The sequence below is a fragment of the Microtus pennsylvanicus genome, chromosome 8 (assembly GCF_037038515.1).
Source record: "Microtus pennsylvanicus isolate mMicPen1 chromosome 8, mMicPen1.hap1, whole genome shotgun sequence".
In the NCBI taxonomy this organism is placed as follows: Eukaryota; Metazoa; Chordata; class Mammalia; order Rodentia; family Cricetidae; genus Microtus; species Microtus pennsylvanicus.
In genome coordinates, this window is record NC_134586.1 from 45,660,254 (window position 1) to 45,672,872 (window position 12,619).

Here is a 12,619-nt window from a genome sequence, read left to right on the forward strand (position 1 = left end):
GCCTCTCCCTGCTCCCTGTGCATTTTCAAAACAAAGCAGACTTACTATTGCCTGCCTGAACCCAACTTTGATATTTGGTGAGAAGTGATGGCTACAACTGAGTGACCAAAAGCCTGGAAATCTAGAAACTGGATTTTTATCTCATCTCTTCTCCCTGTGTGAGCTTGGGCTAGTAACCTAAACTCAAGAAATTCCCAAGCCTCAGTGTATATGTAAGCACCCCAGAGCCCTGCACATGCTGTGTAAGGCTCTGCCACTGAGCTAAGTCCTCAACCCTTGAAGCCTCGCTTTTCTCATTGTAAGTAAGGTCAAGAAGATGGCTCATCGGTAAAGGCACTTCCTGCCAAGCTAGGACCTAAGTTGATTTTCTGGGGCCTCGCATGGAAGGCGATAACTGACTCCCACAAGTTGTCTCCTGATACTTAGACGTGCCCACTGCTCCAAAGACACAATGGAAAGTAAGGAAGGGAGGGAGGAAGGGAGGGAGGGAGGAAGAAAGGGAGGGAGGGAGGAAGAGAGGGAGGGAGGAAGGAAGGGAGGGAGGGAGGGAGGGAGGGAGGGAGGGAGGGAGGGAGGGAGGAAGGAAGAAAGGTGGCTATGAGGCAATCAACACATTGGCTATGATTCTAAAGTGTTCAGGCAGCTGCTGTTTTATTATCATGGGCATCAGTTCTTACAGGACAAGGAAGGAGAGGGCAGGAATCTGGGAGGGGCTCTTCAGCCCTGACCAAAGGAGACAAAGTATGTAAAAACAGTTCCTTGAACTCAGAACCTAACACATCTGACTATTACCAGCATGAGCTGTTTTATACTTTTACTTTCAGCTTTTTTATAATGTAGGACCAGCAAGCTGATGCTTGGAACGAGAGTTTGATCCATGGTACCCATGTGGCAGAAAGAGAGAAGCTAACTCCCTCTGGTTGTCCTCTGACTTCCACGACGCACACGTACATACACATACAATAAAATAAAAACGATTGCTTATTCAACCTTCTTTTCCCAAGGCCCACCGACTACATTGTCAACAAAGAAGGGAAGAAGCCCGTTGCTTGACTTGTCTAAGACAAGAGACAGAATCTGGACACAGCCATTACAAAGTTGATCTTAAACAAGCATGGCTCGAACACTTAACCCTAGGCTGTAGACGCAAGCAAAATACTCCCATACCCAGAATAATACCCCTGACAATTTTGCCGACAAGTTATCTCCATCTTTAGGCCACCACTGATCAGAACATGTGTCCAATCTCAAGAAGGTTTTGGGGGAGGATGATGTTGAAACCATTGGTCGGTCGTCCCTGCCATATGCCGTGTGTCCCTGCAGCTCCGAATGGACCGCTAACTCCACAATGAAATTTAACTTCTCCTTTCTGCCACCCTAACTACCATAGAGCTGAGTCTCCGACATCAAAGCATTCTGCGCTGTACAATACAGCTGCCATGAGCCACGGGCAGATATTTAAATCTAAGGAGTCAAACTCAATAAAATTTAAAATTCAGTTCCTGGATTCTTCAATAGAAACCAGTTCCTCAGGAGTTTCAAGCGCTCAGAACCAAAAGTGGCCAGTGGCTCTTGTATTCCACTGTTACAAGGTTACAGGGAGTTCTACTGGAACCTTCCTCTGGAGAACAAGCCAGGTCGATTCCTGTTACGCTGCTTTGTCCCTTGTGTCACTCTCGGCTTGGGTCAAATGGAACATATTTTTGTGGCTCTTCGGAATTCATGTAGCTCTTTCTTTTCTGTGTGCTGAAGATGGAACCCAAGGCCTCTGTCACACTAGGCAAGCGCTCTCCTGCTGAACCCCACCCCCTCTATTTATTAACCTGCCGCCCCATTCCTTCCTCCTCCTCTCTCCCCTTCCCTCCTTTCTCTCTCTCTCTCTCCCTCCCTTTCTTCCCCCCTTTCTCCTTCCCTCTCCTGTCCTCATCTTCTCTCTCCAGTCTTCCTCTAGCTCCTTTTTCTCTCCCTCTTCTTTTCCTCCCTCTCGCTTCACTTCCTCCTCCCTTCCCTCTTTCTTCCTTCCCATCTCTTGTCTGCCTTTTCTCTCCCTTTCTTCCTTCTTCCTCTCTCCACTTGTCTCTTTTCCCCTTCTCATTTTCTCCTCCTCCCTCTTTTTCTCTCCCTTCTGCCCTCCTTCACCTGTCCTATTCTCTCTCCTCCTTTTCCCTTTTCTCCCCCAAGCACCTCGAATTTTTATGGACAAAATTGCACTCTGTAGACCAGGCTGGCCTGGAACTGGCCATGTAGCCCATACTGATGGCCAGCTCACTACCCCCCTGCCTTCTTAGCCTACTGAGTGTTGAGATTACAGTTCTTGATCACCATGCCCAGCCGCCAGGGGCTAATTCTCCAGCTTTCTCCTATAGGGTTTTCTGTTTAAAGCGCCTCCCCTGCAGTAGTTCACTGTGCAACCTTCCTCATACATACATTTCTAGTCTTGTGTTAAACTCCACTTCCCCCTGTTCCCTTAGGCTGGCCTTGCTGTGTGCACTTCTCTTCTGTCTTGTGTCCTATCTGGAGGTCAGGCTTGCAAAGAGAATAGAGGCAAAGAGGAGCCTGTGTTTCCTTTGGTTCCTACATCCTCCTGGATTTCTTGACTTGCCAGCTTGCAAACTCCCTGGGAAGAAAGTAGGACCGAGATGTGACTGCCGGCCACAGAATTCCCCAAGATTCTTGGGATCTCGCCTATGTAAGATCTCTCTCTACATTGAATCGATGTGTGTGGTGGAGGGCAAGGGCTGTACCATAGAAGACCCTGGGGACTTCTACCTCGGGGGCTTGATGGCAGAAGTCAGTTGTCACTCATGAGAACACAGGTTAGACTATCCCAGCACTCAAGGAGGCTGAGGCCAGTGGATCTCTGAGTTCAAGGCCAGCCTGATCTATGTAGTGAGAGTTCTAGGACAACCAGGACCACACAGAGAGAACCTGTCTCAAAAGTTAACTAAATAAATAATGGTGGGCCTGTAGGGAGTTCACTGAGAGGGCTCCTGTCCTCACCTGGGTCCCTCAGACTTCAACCCCCTTCCACTCCACAACTGATTCTGATCACGAGGCTGCCAGGCAGTGGTGGTGCATGCCTTTACTCCCAGCACTAGGGAGGCAGAGGCAGAAGCAGGCAAAGGATCTTTGAGTTCAAGGCCAGCCTGATCTATAGCGTGAGTTCCTGGACAGTCAAGGCTACACAGAGAAATCCTATCTTTTTTTTTAAAAAAAAAAAAGATAGATAGATAAACTAAATAAATAATGCTAGGAAAAAATAATTAGAATCTTAACCATAAAGAAATGATAAATGTTGCCAGGAGATAATGGTACACATACCTTTACTCTCAGCACTTTAATCCCAGGCAGAGCAGGCAGATCTCTGAGTTCGAGGCCAGCCTGGTCTATAGAGTGAATTCCCGGGCAGCTACGGGTGTACAGAGAAACCCTGTCTCAAACAAACAAACAAAAAAATACATAAAAAAGCCGGGCGGTGGTGGCGCACGCCTTTAATCCCAGCACTCGGGAGGCAGAGGCAGGCGGATCTCTGTGAGTTCGAGACCAGCCTGGTCTACAAGAGCTAGTTCCAGGATAGGCTCCAAAACCACAGAGAAACCCTGTCTCGAAAAACCAAAAAAAAAAAAAAAAAAAACATAAAAAAGATAAATGTTGCTGGGCGATGGTGGCGCACGCCTTTAATCCCAGCACTCGGGAGGCAGAGGCAGGCAGATCTCTGTGAGTTCGAGACCAGCCTGGTCTACAGAGCTAGTTCCAGGACAGGCTCCAAACCACAGAGAAATCCTGTCTCAAAAAACCAAAAAAAAAAAAAAAAGATAAATGTTTGTGAAGATTGATAAGATTATGTTGATTTATCATACAAAAGTCAGGTGCAGTGCCACAGGCCTTTAATCTCAATAATTGCGAGGAAGAGGCTGATGAATCTCTGAGTTCAAGGCCAGCCTGGTCCAGTGAGTTTCTGGACAGCAAGATCTAAATAAAGGTTCCCTGCTTCTAAATAAATAAAATGACATGATACATAGATTATACCCATAAATGTATACAATTTTTATATCCTTATGTGTCTGTTAAAAATGAACTAAAATTAAAATGCACTGTATAAAGTCTTAGAAGTCCTGTGATTTCTGTGAAAATTTGCTTTTGAGTCCTTACTTATATCTCATAAATGATATGAAGACAGAGCTGAGATGGGCAAAGCAGACTGATTACAATGTTCTAAATAAGTATGAAGGATACTTCACAAACCCACTGGGTTTCCTGTCCTTCCCCCAGACTCTCAAAAGCTGACAGGTTTTAGTGAAAAGACAGGTAACTTAGGATCTGTTGTTAAAGACCCTAGGCTGTGCTCTGTGGTGTCATGACCACCATGGTCATTGCTGGTGCTCACATGTGGTTGCACGTTGAGAATCAATGGACAGACTGGATAAAGGTCTGTCTTCATTCAGCCTGACCGCCATTGTGGAAGTGGACTTCCAGAAGTTTGGAAAAACACAAAACAGGAGGTTGCTGGGAGAGGGCAGCGTTCTATGCGATCAGGACTTCCTCTCTACCCAGCCAGGCATTGCCCCAATCCCGTCCCTCTTGCCCTTCTTTTTGCCTCTAATTTTCTCTCTGAATCACCCTCCCCGGCTCAGAAGTACACACCTTCATTCTAATTGGCTTGCTAAGGACAACTCAGTGCAGCTCAGTTACAAAGTATCTGATTGGTTGACTCAGGTCAAGCCTACATACCACTCTACCTAGGCACCAAGGCCTTGTATGCTTCTGGCTGTAGCTAGCCGCTAAAGCAGACAGGCCAGGGTTGGAAGTTCCCAAAGAAGGGAGGACGGTAGACTTGAGCACATCTGCAAGTGAGTTTCTACATTGGACGTCTGAGAACAGCTGGCCTTCCTCAATGTGGGTGGGCCTCCTGCAGCCAGGCTACAACCTCAATACAGCAAAGTCTTTCTCTTTCCCAAAATGAGAGCAAACATTTTCTATCTGATTGCTTCTGCAGGGGACCTGACTTGTTAAGTCACCCGGTAGATTTTAGGATGGGCAGCACCCATAATTATAAGAGCCAACAATACTGACAATCCTTATAATAATTCTCAACCTTTCTTCTCCCTCTCCTTCTTGTCCTCTTACCCTTTCACCTCCACTTCCCCCACCCGTGTGTGTGTGTGTGTGTGTGTGTGTGAGAGAGAGAGAGAGAGAGAGAGAGAGAGGAGAGAGAGAGAGAGAGAGAGAGAGAGAGAGAGAGAGAGAGAGAGAGAGAGTGTACAGCACATACTAGGCCCAGTGCTGCAAAGGTGGACAGGAAGATGTTTGGGGCTCACTGGAATCACTGGGTTCAGGTTCAGTGAGAGGCTGTGTCTCTCTTCCATACAGACACACACACACACACACACACACACACACACACACACACACACACACTATTTCTGTTTCTTTGAAAATCCTCAGACATACACATGTAATCATACAGATACACATACACTGTCAGCAATATGATAAAATTGAATGCGCTGGTTTAGACAAAGATCTCAAATCTGACACCTAGGTTTAACTCTCAGCTTCTCACTTCCTGATTATGTGAGCTCAGGTAAATCATTAATGTCTAAAATGCCTGTTTCTTCAGCTGTGACCTGAAGCCAACACAGGTGACTTAACCAGTTAAGCAGGTGACTTGCCTCAGTGACTATAACCTGGTGTTCTTATTTAGGCTAACTGATAAGAATATTTGTGATTTTGCTTCCTTTGTCTTTTGAATAATTTCAAATGCAAAGAGTTTCAGCACTAATACAAGAACACTTTCTCTGAGCTGCTTAAGACCAGGTGCTTGAGGTTACCACAGGCTCTCGAAACCTTACTGTAAATTCCTACCACAAAGACAACTTATTGCTATCCATTTTATCAAGAAATGAACACTGATATACCTCCATCCAACATAAAAATGGACCTTGCTCGGCATCATTCAGAAGTGCCTGGCAGGAATGCCGTGGAGAGATGCTGTCATCCCTTTCTACCCTATGGCGTGGTAAAGCATCAAGTGTGTCCATTGTTGTGACGTTCACTTTAATGGTGACATCAAGAGAATGCAGCAGATTTTTCCTGCGTGCAATCCCCTTCCCTCACGCCCTGATTGTATCTGTTTTCTATAAACGGCAGAGGCAATTTACTGCTAACTCATTGATGGAAATGTAGCCTTCTGCAGTTCTGGGGCAGGGAGAGGGCAGGTCTGTTCACTGCGGTGGAGCTGACTCCTCTGAAAGCTCTTGGGTCAATTTCAGGCCATTGTTCCTTTCAAATAAGGATTCTCTCTGCCTCTGTCTGTCTCTGTCCCTCTGTCTCTCTCTGTCTCTCATCTCATCTCATGTAGCTCAGGCTGGCCTCAAAACTCGTGAATGAGAAGATGGCCTGGAATTTCTGATTATTCTGACTCCTCCTCCAAAGCGTGGGAGCACACCACACGCCCTGGTTTGTGGGTTTCGTGAAAGCAAGCATTTCATCAACTGACCTTACCCCTCTTTGGAGTCTTTCCTGAAATTTTTTTTTAAGATTTATTTGTTATGAATACAGTGTTCTGCCTATGTGTATTTCTGCATGCCAGAACAGAACACCAGATCTCATTCTAGATGGTTGTGAGCCACCATGCGGTTGCTGGGAATTGAACTCAGGACCTCTGGAACAGCAGCCAGTGCTCTTAACCTCTGAGTCATCTCTCCAGCCCCCTCTTTTGGTTCTTTTGGACAATCTTGTGTACCTCAAGCTGGCCTCAAACTTTATACATAGCCCAGGATAACCCTGAACCCCTGATCCTCCTATCTCTATCTTTCTCACAGGCATATTTTCTGCCTGGTTTGGAACCCCTCGCCCTTATTCTTTAAAGAAAAAACATTTAAATTAGTGTGTGTGTGTGTGAGAATGGCATGCATTGCCACTACACACCTTGGTGTTCAGAGCACTCTTGCAGGCATCAGTTCTCTCCTTCCACCGTGTGAGCCCCGGGGTCAAACTCAGATCCTCAGGCTTGGCAGCAAGTGCCTTTACCAGCTGAGTAATCACACCAGCCCCACACTCAGCCTTAAAAGAACACTAGTTGGGGGCTGGGGATATGGTCAGTTGCTAAAACTGAACTGTCATGGTTGCAGACATGGAAGAAAGGTTGGTGAATGGTGTGTGAGAGAAAAGAGGAGACAGTGCAGCTAAGGCATGCCTGTGAAGCCATGCTAAAGAATTTAATTCTCAACTCTCATTGGACATAAAATGAAAAGTTTGTTTATTTAGGTGTGTGTGTGTGTGTGTGTGTGTGTGTGTGTGTGTAGGAGGAGGAGGAGGAGGAGGCTGCTTGTTGATTCCTGGTTGCCCAGCCCAGAAATAATCTCACAGAAACTGTATTAATTAAACACTGCTTGGCCCATTAGGTGTAGCTTCTTATTGGCTAACTCTTACATATTAATTTAACCCATTTCTCTTAATCTGTGTATCGCCACAAGGCTGTGGCTTACAGGGGAAAGTACCGGGGTCTATCTCGGCCCCAGGATACATGGCTTCTCTCTGACTCTGCCTTTTTTCTTCCAACATGCTATTTAGTTTTTGCCACCTACCTAAGTTCTGCGCTATCAACAGGCCAAGGCAGTTTCTTTATTCATTAATGGTAATCACAGTACACAGAGGGGAATCCCGCATCATGTGTGTGTGTTTGAATGAGTGCCTGCACCCAAGCATGCAAATGCAGAGGTCAGAGCAGAGCCTGGTTTGTCTTCTTTTCTCGGCCTAGTGACTTGAGACAGGGTTTTTCAGTGAGCCACTGGGCTCAGGGGATACACCTACTCTCCCTCAGAGCAGGGATTACAACTATATGCAACCAAGTCTTCTGGCATGAGTGCTGAAGAATTCGGTCTTAGGTTCTTATAGTGGCAGAGCCAGGGATCTTACCCACTGAGCAGTTTCCAGCCTCCATGGTAGAATGGGTTTTGTTCTGATTGGTGGGTTGTTTGTTTGTTTGTTTTAGATAAGATCTTACTGTGTAATCTGGTTGACTTTGAACTCATTGAGATCTGCTTGCCTTTGCTTCCTGAGTGCTGGGATTAAAAGGCACGTGCCACCACGTCCAGTGACAGTGGAATGTTTTACACAATCAAATGACAGACAGTGATTTATGTTTGTCAAAATTTGCAGTGTTCAACCAGGTGGTGGTACCTTTAATCCCAGCACTAGAAGGCAGAGGCAGGTGGATCTCTGTGAGTTCAAGGCCAGCCTTGTCTACAGAGTGAGTTCCAGGTCAGCTAGGGCTGTTACACAGAGAAATCCTGTCTCAAGAAAAAAAAAATCCCAGTGTTCTTATTGAATCTTCTTTTCCTGGACTCCCAAGAGAATATTCATCTTTTATTGTTGTTTTTGTTTTTGAGACAGGGTTTCTCTGTGTGACAACTCCGGCTGTTCTAGAACTCGCTTTGTAGACCACAATGGCCTCAAACTCACAGAGATCCACCTGACTCTGCCTCCCGAGTGCGGGGATGAAGGGTGTGCAGCACCACTGCCGGGCTGAGAACACTCATTTTTCAGAGATGCCCAGGTCCTGACACTTCTAAAATCTGCCATTGGTCACACACCAGACTGATAATTCTCAAATTGCAGAGAGATATAGAATTGCCTGGAGAAGATTGAGGAAAGCGAACATTTTGAATCTTAACCCCCAAGATTCTCAGACAAAAGGCCTCAGAACTGAGTAGGATAGAGGATTTCCATTTCAGTGTCTACATCAGTGAGATGCTAGCTGTTTAAAATAATAATTAAAAAAAATCAAAGGTGTTATCCCTGGCAGATGATAAAACAAAGATTTGCATAAGTGTTTTCCCTGGGGGCCAAGACTGCAGAACTGTGGGAAGAAAGATTAAGGTAAGACAGAAAAGCAAGGAGGCCAATAAAGCATCCACTATCAAGGATGTTCCTATTGTTGGCTCTTTGGACTTCTTCCACTGGGGGACTCTGGAGTCAAATTGTGGAGCAGAAAATTCCATTAGCCACCTGCTGAGAGTCAGCCAGGGTATAGGCACACCCACTCCGGTCAGGCTATTTAGAAGAGTATTCCAGGAAATGTTGATATTTCGGCACCTTCAGCATGCCATAAAGCAAGCAGAACAGGTGTGGTGGCAGAGGCTAGAACAGGCAGCCAGGGCTGGGAACTGGAACAGGAAGTGCTTTGCCTGTGGCTCGTGTCTGTGTGTGCGTGTGTGTGTTTGTGCGAGTGCGCATGCGAGTGTGCATGAGTGTGTGTGTGTGTGTGTGTGTGTATGTGCGCGCGCGCTGTGGAGAACAGCACAGAGAGCCCAGTGATAGCTGTACACGCAGAAACTGTGAGATGGAGGGCAACTTTGGAAAGTTTCAATCCTAATGTACAACAAACCAACTCCTTTAATTCTTTTGCTTGCTTGTTTATTGTTTGTTTGCTTGGTTTTTCAAGACAGGGTTTGTCTGTGTAGTTCTGACTGTCCTGGACTGGACAGAACTTACTCTGTAAACCAAGCTGGCCTTGAACTTAGAGATCTACCTGCCTCTGCATCCTTGAGTGCTGGGATTAAAGTCGTGTGCTACCACCACCTGACCAATTCTTTCCCTTTTTTTTCAAGCTATATTTTTATTTAATGCCTGTATGTATGTGAATATCTTCTGAATATGTTGTACCTCTTAGTTCCCCCTGGAGTTACAAATGGTTGTGAGCTGTCATGCGGGTGCTGGGAATCAATGCTCCTCTGGAAGAGCAGAGCCATCTCTCTGGCCTCCTAATTAAAACTTAACTTTAAATGTTTACCCATTTGAACGCTTCTCAGTTTTGTTAACTGTTGCCTACAGTTTCACACATGTGCCATTTTTTATGATTTTTTAAAAAATGCGGGCGGGTCCCTGGTGGGCCATGTGACGGCAGGCAGTGGCGGGCTCTGGGAGCAGCCAGTCCCACTGGGAGCAGCCAGTCCCAGACAGAGACGACAGCTGTCAGTTCCCGGAGGTCCCGCCTGGTGCAGTTTCCCAGCAGCAAGCCGTTGAGCAGGCTGGTCCCGCTACGCGGGCGGGTGTGAGCAGGCTGTGGGTAGAAGGAAGACACATTGTACAGAATAGAATTGAATATTTATTACTTAGAGGAAAGAGAGAGTGTGGGGAAAGAAGGAGAAGAGAAGAAAGAGGAAAGAGACAGAGAAGAGGAGAAGCGGGGAGACACATGTGCAAAGAGGGAACAGTAAGAGATTCAAGATGGTGGGGAGGGGGGAGCAGGAGTCACTGGGAGTGGGCGTGGCTTGCCTCTTAAAGAGACAAAAACCATAACACCAGTGCTATGTCCAGATCATGGTGTCCCCCCAAAACCAACTAGGAGACTAAGTCCTATGTTTAAAAGCAAAGAGCCTTTATTCTTACACAAGTTTGCAAATGCAGACTCTCCGTGTGCCCAATGTTTTAGAGTAGAGAGCCCCAAGCTCAGTTAGGGTTGGGCTTTTATAGCAGCAAAGGTGGGGGTGAGGAATTTCTAAGGTTCAGGACCCCTGATTGGCTAACATTTGTCTAGGGGTGTCCTGGTTTAAAAAAATGATGGGTGTATGCTGGCAGGTGATCCTATCTACAATGGTTGGAATGTTAGGAATTTCCTTTGGATGGCTTGTTCCTGGGTGGTGCCTTGGGTGGTCTCAGTTTGTGGTCTTTTCTGGAACCAAGTATTGTCTTAGGGTAACCACTGAGACTTAGGCATCTTTTGAGCTTGTCATGGCTGGGTCCTACATCAGCAATAGCAAACCATCCGAGTGTTAGCTATTGCCTATATTACCACACATGTGCCAGCAATAGCAAACCACCAGAGGACCTGTTCTAATACTGTTCAAGTTTCAAATACTTGGTATACCCAAAATGCTATAATTTCTTAATTTTTCTTTTAACTCTGTATTCCTGAAAAAATTCCTAATAAGAACTTAAATGTAAATTCCAGTTTCTAAGGCGGTGAGAGGGCTCAGCATGTCAGGGCATTGCTGCCAAACCTGATTACCTAAATCTGATCCCTGGGGCCCACATAGTAGAAGGAAAAAACTGATTCCTACAAGTTGACCTGTTTTACACAAGTATACTGTAACACGTGTGTGTGTGTGTGTGTGTGTGTGTGTGTGTGTGTGTGTGTTACACGCAGGTAAAAGTAATTTGTAGAAGAATCCAATTTTCTAACATGTCATTTAACCCAACATGGCAATCCCAGAGAAGGGGAATGTTATGTGTTCAGTAAGAACAGTTGTTCTCACAAGTTCCTTTATAGTCACTCTCTCCATATCCTAGATGACATACACACACTACAGAAGTGAGGAAGATACATTGACACTCATAACTGCCTACAATTATAGGGGACGTCTAAACTGCTCTTGTCTAACAGATCTGGCTTATAACAAGATACCTCTGTTGTCTACTTGGTTAGATTACTGAATTATTTCTGGGGAGGTCTCTATGTGGCCAATGGTTCTTCACCATGCAGGGAAAATGAGTTTTTTTAATTATTTACAAAAAAACACGAGGAGAATAATTTTCTTGGTGCTTTGGCCCAGCTTGGCAATGTCATTTTGTCATCTGGACATGGAGACAGTTTCTGCAGATGGAAAGATGCTATTGAAAGGACATGAAAATTTGATGGCTGGAATCCTAGAAGGATGTCCAATGGTTTTCAATAAAATATTCATGACAAAGGCATTGAAGAAAGAGATACATTTCCCTTGGCATCATTTGGGCCTTTGAATATACACAGATTTTTTGGGGGGGATGGGGGTGGAAGACAGGTACCTTTTCACTTACCAAACCAATCCAAATTTATATTTTGTCTCTTTGTCTCTCTGCCTCTCTGTCTCTCTGTCTCTGTCTCTCTCTCTCTCTCTCTCTCTCACACACACACACACACACACCCCTCCACACTAAATGAGCTATGTTTGCTGTCATTTACTATTTAAATAGTTAATGATGAAATAAATTGGTACCAGGAATAGGGTGGTTTTCAGGAAAAAGCCCTCCATACAGTCATACAGAACAGTCTGTGGAAAGAGTGAAAAATCAAGCAAGCAGAAAATAATTTAAAATGGTCTCTGCCTTAGTCTTATCTTCTTTTTAATTTAATTTTATTTTAAAAAGAAAACAAACTATCTTTTTTTCTCATTTTACATACCAATCCCAGTTCCCATTCCCTTCCCTCCTCCCATTCTTTTCACCTAATCCCCCACCACCATCCCCCCATCCAGCCCTCAGAGAGGATAAGGCATATTGCTTTGGGGAAGATAGTTTTATCTTCTTATGGGTAAATAAATCCCTAAGAAACAAAACAACTCAATAAACTTTCAGTGAACAGGACTTTCTACTTTTGCACCACAAAGATGATGCCACCACTGCCCAACTTAGGTAAAACCATTTTTAAGGGTAACCAAAATCAGTGTTCTGAAGCTTTGTTGATAGGACTGGGTCCCAGATGAGCATGTAGCCAAATAATTTATTTCTTCTATTAACTGTGATGAGGAGTGTGTGTGTTCATCATCAAAGTCCAGGACAGAGAACAGGATAGAACGGATTGTTCCTTTAAGGTGTGCCTACTGGGGAAGGTAGTTAATAAACTAAGTATGACATT